We start from the raw sequence: 19,050 nt of genomic DNA, 5'->3' as shown, positions 1-19,050 counted from the left end.
GGGTCCGCAGAGCGGCGACTGCCGACACGGGACCGCCCACCGGACCACCCCCGGGACCGCCCCCATCAAGCCCCGCCTCCTCCTGGGCGCCCAAGGGCACAGCCCGAGGGCAGGAAGGTATTGGAAGGTGGTATTCCCCAGGGATCGCTTTTGGGGATTGTCTGGACCACTATACTGATTCCGTGCAGATGGCCTCCCGGGAAGGCTCCGCCTGTTTACCTTATCCCCCTCCCCACTGTCTCCACAGAAAACCCGGCCGGGCAACCCATGGTACCTTTCTTTAATTCACACTTCTCCGCTAACTCAGCACTGTGAGTTTCACCAAACCCACAGGCGCATGGTTTTCTTTTTGGTATATTTGCTGGTCACGTGTATTTCTTTATTGGTGAATTGCCCGGTTACCCGCATTGTCTTTACCCTCCACCCCATGGTGATTTCTAAGTACTCCTCTTAAGTGTATCTTTGCCCTGGATACTGCACAAGGTCTTCTCAGGTTTTCATTTGCCCTTGTTCACAGCTGTTTTCTTTGCTGGTGGGCTTCAAAGCCCTTTCCTGGTTTCATCCTATCATTATTCTAAACCAAATCCAACCCAAACTGGACTACGTTTTCAAGACTATTGAAATGATCAAGCTGCATTACAGTCATGACTTTTTAAAAGCTGTCTGCAAGAAGTAGATTCACCATGACCTCATCCCTGTTTTCACAAGGAGGGCTGGCCTGAGTATTAGGCTCTCTCGGAATGCCTGTTCATCATCATACTTGAACATGTGTGACATGTCTGTAACAGTGGAACTCAGCAGAGTTATATACACTGGTTGAGGAATTGTCATACCTACATGGTCATGAAAAAAAGATAATTTCTTTTTTTTAAAGATTTATTTATTTTAGAGAGAGAGAGCACGAGCAGGGGAGGAGCAGAGGGAGAGGGAGAAGCAGACTCCCCGCTGAGCATGGAGCCCCTTGAGGGGCTGTTTCCCTGAACCCTGAGATCATGACCTGAGCCAAAATCAAGAGTCAGACACTTAACCAACTGAGCCACCCAGGCACCCCCCAAAAGAGAATTTCATAAGCACTATGTTATTGTGTGGCATCATGACTTTATCCACAACGTAACCATGCATGGGTGTGAGTGCATAAAAATACAAGGGCAGATATATCAAATTACTCAACATTGTTTACCTCTGGTTAAGGCAGTAGGAAGGAAGATGCACTTTTGCTCTCTGTATATATATATATGTATATCCATTTATATATCTATATTTGTATAATGCCATGAAAAAAATAATCACTTGAAAAAGAAGGGGCCACAGAAATACGGGCTTAATTAAGCCACATAGAAACCTTTTGTTCCGGACTGGATCCAGCCTCATTCATTTGCATAGCTTGTTTCCTCTAATCATTTCTGAAACCCTTCCTTGGCCTCATCTCATTTATTTTTAACATTTTCTTTTGAAATAATTATAGACTCACAGGAAGTTGAAAAATAGTACAAAAGAACCTTGCGCCTTCACCCAGCTTCCTCAATGGTTACATTTTCTATAGATGCAGGATAATATCAAAACCAGGAAATTGACGTTGGTATATTACTGTTAAGCAGCCTATAGGCCTAATTCAGCTTTCACCGTTTTCCTAAACTGCCTTAATTTGTGTGTGTTTGTGTATGACTCTGGCCATTTCAGCCCATGTCAAGATTCCTGTAATTACCACTACAATCAAGATACAAAAATATTCCATCAGCACAAAGAACTCCTTGGTGCCACCTCTTCGTACTCACTCAGCCATGTGTACAGATTTTGTTAGAATCGTGTCTATTTCATTTTATTTGGAGTGACTGTAAGTGGTACTATGTGTTTAATTTTGGCTTCCACATGTTCATTGTTAGTATGTAGAGCAGCAATTGAATTTTTAGTTTTTTTTAAATTTTGAGATAATCATAGATTTACATGCAGTTGTAAGAAAAAGTACATAGAGATCCCATGTACTTTTTACTTAGTTTCAGACAGTCATAACATCTCTCAAAACTGTGGTACAGTATCAAAAGCAGGATATTGACACATCTATCTCTCTTGTTCAGATTTCCCCCAATGTGCTTGTTCGACTGTGTGCACGTCTGTCTAGCTCTATGCGACTTTATCAGATGTGTAGGTCCAGACATCACCACCACAGCAGACATACAGCATATATATAGCATACAGTTCATTTCTTTTTTTAAATAAAAAGCTATAGTTTAAGGATTTATTTATTTATTTGAGAGGGAGGAAGAGAGAGAGAGAAAGAGAGAGAGAACATGCATGCACAGAGGGAAGGGCAGAGGGAGAGACTCTCAGGCAGACTCTCCGCTGAGCCCCTCTGGGGGCTCGCTCCATCTCACAAGCCATGAGATCATGACCTGAGCCAAAACCAAGAGTCCAGGGCTCAACTGACTGAGCCACCCAGGCGCCCCTATGGCTCATTTCTTTTTATTGCCAAGCAGTGTTCTTTGGTATGGTTGCATCATAGTTCGTGTGTTATTCACCCATGAAGGCCATCAGGGTTGTTTTCAGTTTTTGCCACTAGGAATAAAGCTACTGTATTTGTTTATAAGTTTTCATGTGAACAAAATTTTTTATCTGGATAAATGCTCCAAAATTCAATAGCTGGATTGTATGGTAAGGACATGTTTAGTTTTGTGACTCTACCAAACTGTTTTTCCAGAGTGGCTGTAACATTTTACATTGCCTTTAGCAATTTATGAATATGTCCAGTTTCTCTGCATCCTCGTCAGCACTGGGTGTTATCACTTTTTTTTTTTTTTTGCCGTTCTGATGGAGTGATCTTCCACTGTGGTTTTAATTTGTATTTCTGTAATGGCTAATGATGGCAAAAATCTCTTTACATGCTTATTTTCTATCTGTATTTCCTCTTCAATGAGATGTCTTTTGTCATTTTCTAATAGAGCCATTTGTTTTTTTATTATTAAGTTCTGTGAGTTCTTTTTATATTCTACATATAAGTCCTGTGTCAAACGCATGGTTTGCAAATATTTTCTTCCCAGTCTGTAGGTTGTCTTTTCATTCTGCTTTCTCGGAGCTAAATTTTTAAATTTTGTTGAGGTCCAACTGACTTATGCATTGTGGTTTGGGATCAGATATAAGGACTTTGTTTTACCAGGTCTTAGGGCCCAGAGATTTTCTCCTGTGCTTCCTTTTTAAAATTTTAAAGTTTCATTTCACATTTAAATCTGTGGTCCATTTTGAGTTAATTTTTTGTGTAAGGTTTGGAGGTTTAGGTGTAGGTTTGATATTTGACAAGAATGTCCAATTGCTAGAGCGTAATTTCTCGGGAAGGTTATCCTTCCTTCATTGAATTTCTTTCCCATCATTGTAAAAAATCAGTTGAGCATATTTCTGTGGATTGCACCATATTCTGGTACATTGGCCTACGTGTCTATCCTTTCTTTAATACCATACTGTCTGGGTTACTATAGCTATCTACTTTGTGTTAATAGCAGGTAGAGTGATTCCTCCCACTTTCTTTTTCTTTTTCAACATTTCTTTAACATTTCTAGGGCTTGTGTGTGTCCGCACATGTCTATGTATTTAAAAAAACCTAATCTATGCTAGAAATAGTGTTAAACTTATAGACCAAGACTTACAGGGAGAATTGACATCATTTCTGTTTTTAGTCTTCCAATCCATGAACACAGCATGTCTCTTTATTTATTTAGATCTTTGATTCCTTTCATCAAAATTTGTAGTTTTCTGCATTCAATCCTATACATGTTTAACAAATGTATTCCTAAGTATTCCTTTTCTTTGAAGCAATAGTAAATGATACTTTTTAAATTTCAGTTTCCACATGCTCATGGTTACTATGTAGAAATTTTGTAGAATTCATTAAAAGTGTGTTATTTTTCACGTTTGGATATTTTCTGGTTAATTCTCTGCTATTAATTTCTAATTTGATCCCATTGTGATCAGAAATCGAACTCTGTATGCTTTCAATTCTCTTACATATTTTTAGATGTATTTTATGATTTTAAGAAGAGCATTACTCTGCCATGTCTCCAGAGGAAGGCAGTGTGGGTAATAAAAGAACTGGATCCATGTCTTGTGATGAATGATTGAAAGAAACGCTCATAGTTTAGAGAACAAAGACTTATAAAGCAGATGTGACAGCTCTTTTAAGTACTTGAAGGTTGGGTGCCTGGGTGGCTTAGTCAGTTAAGCATCTACCTTAAGCATGTGCCTTTGGCTCAGGTCATGATCCCAGGGTCCTGGGATCAAGCCCCACATCGGGCTCCACAGGGAGCCCACTTCTCCCTCTCCCTCTCCCTCTGCCTCTCCCCCTGCTGGTGCTCTCTCTCTCTCAAATAAAATAAAATCTTTTTTAAAAAATCACAGATGTCAGGGACAGCCTGCTTCTCCCTTTCTTCCCCGCTTGTGCTCTCTGTTGCTATCTCTGTCTCTCTCTCTCATAAATAAATAAAATCTTTAAAAATAAATAAATGAATAAATAAATAAATACTTGAAGTTCGGGGTGCCTGGCTGGTTCAGTCCATAGAAGACATAACTCTTGATTGGGGGGGGCGAGTTTTGGTGGTTGTAAGTTGGAGCCCCACATTGGGTATAGAGATTACTTAAAAATAAAATTAAAAAAAAATACTTCAAGGTCTACCGTGCTCAAAAGGGATTAAACTACAGCTTTACTATTCCATGGTTTAGAATTTAGGCCAATGGGCTGAAACTGTTCTTGGCCAACGTAAGAAATGGACAGGCCTGAGGAGTAATGAGTCTCCCACCATCTTAAGCATCCTAGAACAACCTGGAAATTAATTATTGGTCAGGGATATTGTTAAATTAAGTTTTCCATGATGAGGCCATCAAACTTCAGTGGCCTGAACAATCCTTTAACATTCCAGGCTCTTTTGCTTCCAAGTTCATTCATGTTTATGTTCATTATAAAATTAAGTAATTTTATTTTGTAATTTATTTGGACACATATTTTTGTATAAGAAGCATAAAACTGTGCTTAAAAGTGGATTAATCTTAAATGTAAAATTTAAGTGTAAAAAGTAAAAAAAAATTTAAGTGTAAAAAAAAGTGACATTTCTGTAGACAGCATGGAGTTGGGTGATGTTTGTAAAAAAAACACTACTCTGCTATTTTCTTTTGATTGTCATTCTTACGCCACTTACATTTAAAGTAATTATTGATATGTTATTTTTTTTTTAAAGATTTTTTTTATTTATTTATTCGACAGAGATAGAGACAGCCAGCGAGAGAGGGAACACAAGCAGGGGGAGTGGGAGAGGAAGAAGCAGGCTCATAGCCGAAGAGCCTGATGTGGGGCTCGATCCCATAACGCCGAGATCACGCCCTGAGCCGAAGGCAGACGCTTAACCGCTGTGCCACCCAGGCGCCCCTGATATGTTATTGATATGTCTGTTATTTTACTGTTTTCCGTTTGCTCATTTTGTTTCTCATTCCTCTTTCTCTTTTCTTGTCTTCCTGTAGGATACTTGAGCATGTTTTAGGAATCCTATTTTTATTGTTTTTTAGTCTATTTCTCTGTATAGCTTTGTATCACTTTGTTTTATGTTATAGTTTTAGTGTTTATTTTATAGTTTTTCAGTGCAATATAGCACAGTTGACTGGTATCAGCGCTTAAACCCATGGAATGACATAGAGAAAATGTACTTCCATTTAGGTCCCTTTATCCTCCTCCCCTTTAAATAGAAATAGCTTAGCTATTTCCTCTGTGTACACCGAATCCACACCAGATGATTTTATAGCTTTTGCTTTAACCATAAAACAGGAACTTAAAAACTCGGGAGGTGACGGTGATTCTCTTCTATTTACTGCTGTTACTTTTTCTCACTCCATCTGTCTGTCTTCTTGCCTGGAGTGCCATCCTCCTTGCCTTATCATTTGCTTTCTGATTTTAGGGGACTCCCCGTAGCCATCCTTTAAGGGTAGGTCTGCTGGCAACCCATTCTCTTAGATTTCCTTCTTCTGAGAACGTCCTTGATTCGCCTCATTCCTGAAGGATGTATTTGCTGAGTATAGAATTGGCAGTCGGGAGGGAAAGCAGAAGCCGGGTCCTGCCTGTTGTCAGGAGGGGGTCGTGGTGGGGGGATTGAAGGTCGGCTCCCCACCCACCCTTCTGAAACTGCGAAGAGGAAGGTGGGTATTGTCCAAAAGGTGTCCCACTGGGGCACCTGGGTGGCTCAGGCTGTAAAGCATCTGCCTTTGGCTCAGGTCATGATCCCGGGATCCAGAGATTGAGCCCCGAGTCGGACACCCTGCTCAGGGGGGAGTCTATGTCTTCCTCACCCCTCCATTTGTGCACGTTCTCTGTCTCTCTCTCAAATAAATAAATAAATAAAATCTTTTTAAAAAAAAACACAAAAGGTGTCCTATTCTGTTAGGCCACCCTTTTCCTGGCTTTGGGCCAGGGGGGGCCAGCTTTCCTTGCAGGTTTGCTTCGTTGGCGGTTCTGGGCTGCAGGCTTCTCTCCAGCACCGCATCAGGCATGTATGGTGGGCGAGGGGCAACCCGGGGAACTCATTGCCATGTCCTTCCTCGAGTCCCAAGCGCCCCAGGCAGCCTTCCTTCCACCTTGCAGAGTTTTTCTGTATGAGAGGCCATCAACATACAATGAAATGTAACTCTATCAGTTTGAGGAGTTCTGTTAAAGTTATACACCCGTGCAGTCATCACTACAATCGAACATTCCATCACAACCGCAAGTTCCCTTGTGCTCCTCCCAGTCACTCCTTCCCTCCGCACCCATGCCTGGGCCTCCCCTGGTCTGTTTTCTGTCATCACAGATTTGGTTTTGGTAGTCACTCCCTTGCGCAGTCCACAGCCTTGAAGGTGGGCTGGGCTCACTGCCTTAACATTTAATAGCAACGCTTGCTGGTGTGAATCCTTTTAATTTCAGCCATCCTAACGGCTGGGTACTGATATCTCACTGTGGTTTTCTTTTGCATTTCCCTTATGACTAATGATGCTTAGTATCTTTTCATATGCGTGTTTGTTATTCATTATCTATTTTCTCCGAAAGGGGTCATCCAAATCCTTTACCCCCTTTTAAAAGTCAGGTTGTCTATTATTGAGTTGTAAGAGGCCTTTATATATTTTAGATACCAAGCCTTTCTGGGAGAGATGTTTTGCAACTATTTTGTCCCAGGCTGTAGCTTGCCTTTTAATTTCTGCCATGTCTTTCTGTCATGAGCTCCCTAGGAAGGCACACGCACGGCTCGTGTCTTTGCGCAGCGTCCCCTGTATTCAGTCCTCGAGCACAGTTAACATAATGATAAAGCAGATTCAGGATCCCAAGCTCAATGACATTTCACCACATGTTTCACTGGCTTCTTACACGGCACACAGAGCAAAGCACAAGACAAGTCACCCAACAAACGAGATAGGATTGGGGGGGTAGGAAGTGAAGGAACCAAAAGGGAAGTCGGTCTGTGGGCGCGCTGTTGAGCTAAGGCTCGGGCCAGGCCGGGTCAGCTCTGGGCACTCACTGCTTCTGATGTCCCAGCAGCCAAGGATCGCAGCTCTGTTCCGAGATCAATGGGGCAGAGCTTTCTGCGGCAGCTGCCGTTTTAAGTGTCAGACCTCGACGGGTCAGTGTCTGAGGAGTCTGACAGTTTGCTGCCAAAATCCTCTTTTGAAAGGCACTTAGTCAGTCTTGGGCCCCTGCAGACCTCCTTTACTTCTGCGGGCTGTCACTTCTGCGTGTGTCCCCTGCTGATGCTGGTCTTGCGATATCTTGTCTTAGCAGCTACATCATTGCTTGACACAGGCCCCTGCTTGACAGGAGTGATGCCATCTTACTCTCTAAGATCTTTCAAAGGCCAGAAGTTTTTAATTTTGATAAAGTTTAAATGATCAGGGTTGTGGTAGGGAGTAAAAACCTTGGCCTGTCTCCTCCCATCCTTGGATATCATGAGGTTGCTTACCCTTGACCAAACCCAACTGCCAGCCTGGGGGTGAAGGAAGGTAATGCAGTCTGGGAGTTGCAGCCTTCCTGGGCACATAGCATATAGAGATAGTCATACGTACGTAGCATGTCCAATAGTCATCTTGTTCAGAAACAGTTGATGGGAAAAGTCCAGCACTGGGGCGCCCAGGGGGCTTAGTTCATGAAGCATCTGCCTTCGGCTCAGGTCATGATCTCAGGGTTCTGGGATCGAGTCCTGCATCAGGCTCTTTGCTCAGCCGGGAGCCTGCTTCTCCCACTCCCTCTGCCTGCCACTCCACCTGCTTGTGCTCCCTGCCCCATCAAATAAATAAATAAATAAAATCTTTTTTTAAAAAAGGCCAGCACTGGTCAGCCTCTGGGCTTATCCTGTGAGGAGAGTGGAAGCAGAAGTGACTGGAGACCACCCAGACAAGTACGTACATCTCTGTGGAGTGAGAGGTGAGGGGCATTGGGCTGGAACCACAAACCATGTCTTATTCACAAGTCCCCAAGTCTTCCAAGTCTGGAAGCCCCTTGGCTCTTTCTCAGGAAACCTCAGCTTCAAGCGTGAATTTCCTCAGCCACGAAATGGGAATCTTGCTCTGCGGCGAGGAATGTTGCGAGGACCCAGTGTGATTATCTTTGTAAAGTGCCCAGCACACAGGAGATAAGCAAGGAATCGGTAGCCCATATCCTTAATCCATATTCGGGAGCAGCACACGAATGAATGGTGCCTGGTCGAGCGTTTCTTCCTAGCCAGCCTTCTTCCTTCCCCCCCCCTCCCCATCCAAGCTTGGGTCAAGATCCCAGGGTCCTGGGATGGAGCCCCACGTCTGGCTCCCTGCTCGGCAGGGAGCCTGCTTCTCCCTCTGCCTGCTGCTCCTCTGCTTGTGCTCTCTCTGTCAAATAAGTAAATAAATTCTTAAAACAAACAAAAACTCTTTTAACTCAGAAACTCAGTCCTCTTGAGTGCCTTTACTGTAGGCTGGGGGAAGGCCTCCCTGAGTTATTTGGTTTAATGAGCAATCCCACTGAGAACTGGCATTTAAAATTTTGAGGGCAGGCGCACCTGGGTGGCTCAGTCCGTTGAGCGTCTGACTCTTGATTTCGGCTCAGGTCATGATCTCAGGGTCATGAGATTAAGCCCTGCGTCAGGCTCTGCACTCAGCTCGGGGTCTGCTTGTCCCTCTCCCTCTGCTTCTCCCCCCACTCCTGTGTGTGCTCTCTCTCTCTCTCTTTCTAAAATAAATAAATAAATAAATTCTTTTAAAAATATAAAACAAAGTTAAAAAGGGCAGAGGCGAGCCCAGGAAGGGTTACTCTAATTGGTGGCAATCTCAAAAATTGGAAAACCACTCCCCCAGGGAAAGGGAAGGTCACTCTCCCCCAAATTTATGGTGAGGTACGGCTCCTTGGATCTCTCTCGAGGACTTGACTCCTAGCCGAGCTTTTGTCTTTTCACTCCTGTGCATTGTTCAGTGGATGTTTCCTCATTGGTGGGACTGTTCATCTGCTATAAATTACGGGTGACGTATTCCACAGCAAACAAAGTACTGGACTGAGTGTGCTGTCCTCCTTGTTATTATCCTTATTGACAAGAGAATGAATTGCCACTGAAGCTTTAAGGCAAGGCCACTGACTTCAACCCCGTGGACTACCTACGTAGGAAGCACTTTTGCTAGTCATTGATGAAAAAAGCAACAATGTCCAAAAAGGTTGGATGTGCTCACTTTTTGTTCTTTTTGAAACGACTTTTCAAACAAGAGATGTAATATGTGCTTATGTAGAAGGTGTAGAGACTTCAGACATGTATAATGAGATTTAAAATCACCAAAAATTGGGGTGCGTCTGACTCTTGATCTTGGCTTAGGTCTTAATCTCACTGTCGTGAGTTTGAGCCCTGCGTTGGGCTCCATGCTGAGCATGGAGCCTGCTTTTTAAAAAATATAAATAAATTAATTAAATTAAATCACCCAAAATCCACCTACCTAGAAGTATACCCTCTGTTAGCATTTTAGCATATTTGTAGTTAAGCTTCCCTAACTCCCTACCTAGACTGGGTGGAAAGTTTTCATGTGTCTACTGTGCTATTGCATAAAGTAGCACAGAATAGCCTAGTAACTGGCAGCTTTCCAAAGAGCAGACCTATGAGCTTCTGCTAGAGCTCTCCTCGCAGAGTCATACCTTGCTTGGACCCTTCTCCATCAGATGACACAGTAATTGAGATCTGGGCAAGGACTTCACCAGAGGGGGCAGAGTAAGAGATGCCAGGTGGAAGCATGGTGGGAAAGTGGCAGAGAGAGACCAGGACTGTTCCTAGTGCACAAAGGAACCTGTGTAGCCTCCCACTCAGAGGGTAACTTTATCCCTTCTCTAAATGTACCATCTATGGGGCACCTGGCTGGCCCAGTAGGTGGAGCATGGGACGCTTGATCTCAGGGTCGTGAGTTCGAGCCCCACGTTGGGTGTGGAGTCTACTTAAAAAAATAATAAAAAGTAAAATAAATAAATAAATGTATTATCAACCCAACAAACCCAATTTCTTGTTTTTGCTGTTTCCCCCTTGGCTGCTGAGTGGCTGCCTCTCTCAGGATCCTTGTGAAATGAGGATATACGCCAACAACTGAAGACAAGCCTTGTTTTAAAAAAAAAATTATAAGTGGGGGAAAGGCACTCCTCCTCCTCTTCTCTGCCCCCTGCTGGAAATTTCAGGCCTGTACTTGCCACCTTGAGCATCACCTTCAATCCTACTGACTAGGTTATTCTTCTGGAGCTTAGGTTCCAACCACAGATGGGAGACATTAGCCTTGGGGAAAAAATGAAGCCGTGTGTATTCTTTCCTGAGAGAAAAAGGGTTCCTATTAAACCAGCCAACACAGGAACCCCTGCAGCAACAGTCCTTTTGAAAGAGGCACTAGGAGCACTCGGGTGGCTCAGTTGGTGAAGCCCTCCAGCTCTTGATCTTGGCTCGGGTCCTGATCTCAGGTCATGAGATCGAGCCCTGCGTCAGGCTCTGCACTGAGCACGGCGCCTGCTTAAGATTCTCTCTCTCCCTCTGCCCCTCCCCCTGCTGGCACATGCGCACTCTCTCTCTCTCTCAAAACAAAACAATCTAAAAAAAAAAAAAGAAAGAAAGAAAAAAGTAAAATGTTAAAAAAAAAAAGAAAGAGGCACTAACTTGGTGGAAATGACCAATTTGGTGGTGGTGATGGTGATGGCAATAAGCGAACAGCCAGAGCCCCCAGTGACTCAAAGCCTAACTAGGACCAAGAACGTGCTCAGCTCTTCAACCACTTCATTTAATCTTCTCAAAACCCCTATGGGCCACACAACGACTTTTATCTCCCTTTTCACAGAGGAGATTGATTGTTCCGGCGTTCATCATCATGTGTGACGCGCTCCTCATCCCAGTCACCATCTAGTTGTCACACACCAAACCTTCTCCTTCTCTAGCAGCCATTTTGCTGCCCGTAGTCTCACGTGGGATCATGAAATTATCCCAGCAGCCATCTTCACGTCTGTCGTGTTCCACAGAACCTTCCCCTTACCGCAGCCGTTCTCATCATGTGTGCTGTTTCACACTGAAGCTCCTTATTCTGGAGTCCACGCTATGCTGGTTGTCTCACACTGGAACTTAACCTTATTGCAGTGCTCACCTTTGTTCCTGGACCACAATGCAGTGTGACCCTTTGAAGTCATTGTCTTCACGCCTGTGGTCTTGGTTTAGAGAATGGGGTGCCTAGGTCAGTTAAGTGTCCCACTCTTGGTTTTGGCTCAGGTCATGATCTCAGGGTCATGAGATTGAGCCTTGTGTCCGGCTCCATGTTCAGAGTGGAGTTTACTTAGGACTCTTTCTCCCTCTCCCTCTGCACCTTCCCCACCTCTCTCTCTCACTCTCAAACAAATAAATAAAATATTTAAAATATATTTAGAAGGGGCACCTGGGTGGCTCAGTAGGTGAAGCGTCTGCCTTCGGCTCAGGTCATGATCCCAGGGTCCTGGGATCGAGCCCCACATTGGGCTCCCTGCTCAGCGGGGAGTTTGCTTCTCCCTCTCCCTCTGCTGCTCCCCTGCTCATGCTCTCTCTCTTCCAAATAAGTAAAATCTTAAAAAAATAAAATAAAATACATTTAGAAAACAAATATACTTATATTAGGTTAGCAAGTATGATATTCAATTGTTGGTAACAAAACCCAACAAGAATAAAATACAAACATGTGTATCTTATGTTTACATGCATCATAAAGACAACAAAAACATGTTTTGAACTTTTACAGGAGATGAATATAAAATATAAATAGACTGCTTTCTTACATCATACCCAAAACAAACTTAAAATTGATTAAAGACTTAAATGTGAGACCTAAAACCATAAAACTCATAAAAGAAAACATAGGCAGTCATCTCTTGGACATCAGCCTCAGCAACATGTTTATGGATCTGTCTCCTCAGGCAAGGGAAACAAAAGCAAACATAAACCACTGGGACCACACCAAAATAAAAAGCTTTTGCACAGCAAAGGAAACCATCAACAAAACAACAAGGCAACATACTGAATGGGAGAAGATATTTGCAAATGATATATTTGATAAGGGGTTAATATCCAAAATATATAAAGAACTTATACAACTCAACACCAAAAAACCAGTCTGATTAGAAAATAAGCAGAGAGCTTGAATGGACGTTTTTCTGAAGAAGAGAAACAGATGGCCAACAGACACATAAAAACATGTGCAACATCACTCATCATCAGGGAAATGTAAATAAAAACCCTGATGAAATATTATCTCACATCAGTCAGAATGGCTGGTATCAAAAAGACAAGAAATAACAAGTGCTGGAGAGGATGTGGAGAAAAGGGAACCCTCGTGCCCTGTTGGTGGGAATGGAAATTGGTGCAGCCACTCTGGAAAACAGTATGGAGGTTCCTCAAAAAGTTAAAAATAGAGCTACCCTATGATCCAGTAATTCCACAACTAGTTATTCACCCAAGGAAAACAAAAACACTAATTTGAAAAGATATATGCACCCATATGTTTATAGAAGCATTATTTATAAGAGCCAAGATATGGAAGCAGCCCAAGTGTCCACCAACAGATGAATGAATAAAGATATAGTAGACACACACACACAGGAATTTTACGCAGCCATAAAAAAGAATGAGATCTTGCCATTTGTGACAACATGGATGAAACTAAAGGGTATGACGCTAAGTGAAATGAGTCAGACAGAGAAGGACAAATACCATACAATTTTACTTACATGTGGAATCTAAAACAAACAAACAAACAAATAAAAACAGACTCTTTTTTTTAAGATTTTATTTATTTATTTGACAGAGAGAGACACAGCAAGAGAGGGAACACAAGCAGGGGGAGTGGGAGAGGGAGAAGCAGTCTTCCCACTGAGCAGAGAGCCCGATGCGGGGCTTGACCCCAGGACCCTGAGATCGTGACCTGAGTCGAAGGCAGATGCTTCACGACTGAGCCACCCAGGCGCCCCAAAAACAGACTCTTAAATACAGAGAATAAACTGGTGTTTGCCAGAGGGGAGGAGGGTGGGAAGATGGGCAAAATAAATGAAGGGGAATATGAGGTACAAACGTCCAGTTATAAAACAAGTCCTGGAGATGAAAAGTACAGCATAAGGAATACAGTCAGTGACATTGTAATAACGTTGTTTGGTGACTATGCTTATCATGAGAACATTGAGTAATGTATAGGATTGTTGATTCATTCACTACGTTGTACAGCTGACACTAATGTAACATTCTATGTCAATTATACTTCAATATTAAAAATACATATAAATTGGGGCACCTGGGTGGCTCAGTTGGTGAAACATCTGCCTTTGGCTCAGGTCAGGACCTCTGGGTCCTGGGATTGAGCCCCGCATCCAGCTCCCTGATCCGTGGGGAGTCTGCTTCTCCCTCTCCCTGCCCTCCTCTCATGCTGTCTCTCTCTCTTTCTCGCAAATAAATAAAATCTTTAAAAAATTTAAAAAATAGGAAAATCTGTCCCTTGTTTATTTTTGCCCCAAATTTTCTTCTCTATTCAGTAAGAAAAATGTTTACTTTTCCAAAGCCTGTGACAGCTCCCAGTAGGAATTTCTCACTCTAAAGTTCCCATTTCATTTTATGATACACGGGTCAGGTATTCATGACGCATTTTTACATGGAATAATTTCATGCCGAGCCCATGTCACTTCTGTGGAAGCCGAGGCAGCTGACAGCTAGCACTGCCCTCTGTGGGAGCGCCTGACACATGTTGGCCACTGTGGCCACGGTAGCCATGGGCGGTGGCAGGTGGCCTTCCTCATTCCTCTGATTTGTCTTCTTCAACCTTGAGGACGCCAGGCACATCAGAGGAAAGTTCATTCAGTCTTTTTCTATAAAGGGTCTTCAGGAAAGGATTTCTCCTCATTTATGGGACCTGATTACTTCTCCTGATTCTGAAGACTCAGCCGTCTCTGTGACTCCTAGCACCGCAGCAGTGTGTATTTGCAGACAGAACAACGGAAGGCTGGGGCATCTCAGTTGCTCCCTGGTCCCGTACAGTCGGGCGGGAAGGTAACTGCACGCACTAGACTTCCGGCTGCGGGGCCTTGTCCAGCGCCTGGCGGGCTGCAGAAGTGGGAGCTGAAGCATGGCTTGCATGTGGACCAGATGAGCAGATGCCCTCAATGCCACCAGAATCTGGTCCACAGAATGTTCCACCCTGCTGGGATTCAATTGTTTCCATGATCACTTGTCTTAATATTAATTTTTCCTGCCACCTTTGCTCCTCATTAAGACATTTGTAATCAATGTTTTTACTCTTTCCCCAGTTCATTCAATGATCCAGCGCGATGTAGATTTCTGTAGGGGACCTGATCACTGAGAGATGGCTGGCCCCTTGGGAGCAGCACCCCGCCCCTGACTCCCCAGGCAGCTCCGATGTGCTGGTGCACTTCCCCCGACCCTGCACCCCACCCCCAGCCCCCGGGACCTGTAGCAGTCATTCTTATGCTGTTGTCGCACACTGGACATTCACATTATTTGAGTCTTGGTCTCCTGACCAGTAGCTGTTCCTGATATTATCATCATTCTTGTGGTCTCACAATAAACCTTAAAGGGTGGAGTAAACCGAACATTCTCAGACTTATCTCACTTTTCACTTAAACTTCTCCCCAGGCCAGCTTCATGCTGTGTCTTAGAGTGAAACTAACCCTTTCCTGAGCTGGAATCCTAATGCGCACCTGGAGAAAACACTGGGTGCCCAGCACTGTCCCAGGCCAGGTCTCCAGGCTGGCTGCATGACCCTGCTATTCCTCGGCGCCCACCAGGGCACATCGCTGCGGGCTGCCTCAGCGGCAGGAAGCAGCTACCGATGGCACAGGCTTCGTAGCAGGAGAACTGGGGAATCTCCTGAACCACACAGAGCTTTTTTAAGTAAGACAGGGCGCCTGGGTGGCTCAGTTGGTGAAGCGTCCGACTCTTGGTTTCGGCTCAGGTCATGATCTCAGGGTCGTGAGATCGAGCCCCGTGTTGGGCCGCACGCTGGGCGTGGAGCCTGCTTAAGATTCTCTCTCCCTCGGCCTCTGCCTCTCTCTCTCTCCCCCTCTAAAAAAAAAGACATTCCGGGGCGACTGGATGGCTCAGTCTTTAAGCATCTGCCTTCGGCTCAGGGCGTGATCTCAGAGTCCTGGGATCGAGCCCTGCATCCGGCTCCCTGCTTGGTGGGAAGCCTGCTTCTCCCTCTCCCACTCCTCCTGCTTGTGTTCCCTCTCTCGCTGGCTGTCGCTCTTTCTGTCAAATAAAGAAATAAAATCTTAAAAAAAAAAGACATTCAAATCCTCCAAGCCCACTTGAAACCATGCATTGTTTATTCCTCGAGGGAACGAGGTCATCACATTACCAAGTGCAGACAAGAAAGGGAAACCTTGAATGAGTTTTGTAAAGTGAAATGCAGAGGACTAAGGCTTCACGGATAAAGTTCTGGTAAGCAATACCCCTTTAAGGCAATGCAAGTGCCCCTGTGAGAGACCAAAACGACAAACGGGATCGGACTACCAAGAGCCAATGGCTTTTAGCAGAGGAGAAAAGGAGAGTGAGCCATTTCCTGAGGACAAATCAGGTTCTCCGTACTAAGGACTAAATCCTGTAGCGACATGCACCTTTACTATGAGCAAATGACTTGTACTAAGAGGCTTTCTGGCATCACTTGGAAGAATTGAATTTTCAGTCCCACCTTTATACCAATATGGGTGACCCATTCTCTTGTGTATGGGGTATGGTCTTGGTACAACAGCTCTATTAATCCAATGGCTTATTGACGCTCTTAACCACAGAGGCCTTTAAAGAGGTCAATCGGAGTGTAGGGGCATGAGAAAGTTAAGACATGCCCTCTGAGGAGAAAACCAGACACCAAAGTGTGGAGATTCCATTGTCAGAACGCAGTGCCTCGAGAAGCAGGTCTGACAGGACCTTGAAGATTGCCAGAGTGGCTAGAAGGCGCGTCCTGGCTTGACCTCATCACTCTCAAGGAAGGTGTTGTGGACACAACAGTTTCATTCAACTTCTTAAAGTTCTTCAGCAGCTGGAGTGGTTGAAGGATAAGGGGGAAGTTGCATTCAGAGGGGTGGTTTGGTTTCTCTATTTCACACTTTCAACTTCTCTAGACACGTGAAATCAGGGTCAGTGTAGGTGGGAGTCAGGGCAAGGGCTTCAGTGAAACTGAGAGAAAAGGAATTTCGTCTTGAAAGGGATTATGACAAAGTGAGCAGTTCAAGGGACATAGTCTGGCGTGAGGTACAGAGTATTATTCATCTAGACATTCTTCTTTGGCACGTAGCACTTCAAAGTGCAGGCCGTGTGTGGGCACCTGGATGGCTCAGTCGGTTGAGTGTCGGCTCTTGATTTCGGCTCAGGTCATGACCTCAGGGTCGTGGGATCGAGCCCTGCATCAGGCTCTATGCTCAGCTTGGAGTCTCCTCGTCCTTCTCCCTCTGCTCCTCCACCACCCCCAATTCCTTGCTCTCCCAAATAAATAAAATCTTTTTAAAAAATTATTTAAAAAAAAACACAAAATGCAGGCCATGTTGAAAGATGAAGAGGTGGTAGGAGTGTCCAGGACAGGGAGGGTCATGGATGGAATCCGTCGTTGCTCTGTCAAAGGGAAATTCTGAGTGCCGCACTAAGTAAGCCTGTCCCCTCAGCATGAACTACTCATGTTGTTCGGTTCAAATAAACCCTAGAGGGATTCTTCAGTGACTTTGTGTGTCATTTGACTATGACCTGGTTCTCTAATGTGTGAATCGGGTTTTCAGGCAATCCTTGGAGGTAAAATTTCTATTTCGCCTATCATCGTTTCGCGTATGTTGGGAGTTGTGGTGGGTTTCACACATTCAGGGGCAAGAGAAATGATATCTTCATATCTTTGGATCCTCAAAGAATGTGAACATAGGCCTTGCAAGACCTCTGAAAAGATGGAAAAGGCTGGATAGAGACTAACTTATCCATCACTCTGGCGAGAAAAGCAGCTACAACCACTCTTCAATCCCAGTAGTTAAAATTCCGGAACTGGGGGACTGGGTGCATTGATTACTAATGCTACGGAGAGACTAGGAGGTGAGCTGTCTTCCCATCCGTTCCCGCACTGTGACAGAGGACTAGAAAAGAAGCAGAGGCTGCCCAGGGCTTAAGTGTGAGCTTTGGTTATTTATGAAATGACTCAGCCCATATGCCTAGGCTAGAAATGACAGGAGGCTTCAGGAGGAAAGCTCATGCAGTCTCCTGGAGGTGGCCACGGCTGGCTCCTCTTTGGACTGTCGTGTGCCTAGAAGTGCAAGAAGACAAGTAATGTCTCTCCTCCCCCAGCTGATAGTGAGCCATTTGGGGCCGATTCACCCCAATCCCCTCATCGCCTGGATTTTAGCCTGGACAGCGTCCTCCACACGCTGGGAAGCAATCCCTGCTGATTCAGGAGGGCCACTGTCAAGAAAACCTCAAGGCGCCTTGTGCAAGTTCTCTCTCCGCTTTCAGGGGGAGACAGACCACTATGGAATCCGAGGGAGCACCGTCTCTGCTTGGTGCGGATGGGCTGGGTCTCTCCTAGGTCCCTTGGCCTCCTGCTTTTACTGCCAGCCTTGAGAGCTGGGCAGCTCTGAACAATTGCTATATGACATCCAGAATGTACTCCCAAAAGACCTCTTACCAAGGGAACAGGGAGAATGGGGAGCAACCCAATCTCTTCTGCATCACTGCCCCTTCACAAACACCAAGGACACCCCTGAAGACAGTAAAGTAACTCAGAAGTCCAAGGCTGTATTCTAAGTGTCTGCCTTACATCTAGAATCCTTACTTCCTAGGGCTTTATGGTGCTCACCGAATTTTATCACATATTACTCTAAAAAAAAAAAAAACCTAAATGGGGGCGCCTGGGGGGCTCAGTCTGTTAAGGCGCACGACTCTTGGTTTAGGCTCAGGTCATGGTCTCAGGGTCGTGAGATCGAGCCTGCTGTGGGGTTCCACACTCAGCGGGGAGTCTGCTTCCGCGTTCCCTCTCCCTTGGCCCCTCCCCTGCTCTTGCACGCTGAAGCTCGCTCTCTCTCAAACAAAGCTCCTTTAAAAAACCTAAACGGACTTTATTTTTTTTTCCTAAATGAACCTTAAAAGCAGAAATAGAATGAAACTCATTTTCTAATCACAATGTGGCAAAACAAAAAGTTAAAAGGAAAATGGCAATATCGTAGAACTTTGGATCAAAGAGGAATTATAATGAAAGCTGCAATTACAAATAATTTTAAAATCATCAGTAATAACACGGTGAGGATTAATGTGCCAACTTGACTGGACTAAGAGATGCCCAGATATCTGGTAAAAACATTATTCTTGGGCTGGCCCGTGAGGGTGTTACCGGAAGACATTATACAAGCATCTGACTCAGTGACTGAGTAAAGCGGTCTGCCCTCACCAAGTGGGTGGGCAGCACCCCATCTCGAGGGCCTGAACAGAACAAAAAGGTGGAAGAACGAGCACATTCCCTTGCTCTCTTCCCAAGCTAGGATGTCCAGCTGTCCCTGCTCTTCAACACTAAAGCTCCTGGTTCTCTGATTTT

The sequence above is a fragment of the Ailuropoda melanoleuca genome, chromosome X (genome assembly GCF_002007445.2).
Source record: "Ailuropoda melanoleuca isolate Jingjing chromosome X, ASM200744v2, whole genome shotgun sequence".
NCBI classification, from domain to species: domain Eukaryota; kingdom Metazoa; phylum Chordata; class Mammalia; order Carnivora; family Ursidae; genus Ailuropoda; species Ailuropoda melanoleuca.
This window is presented reverse-complemented; position numbering follows the sequence as displayed.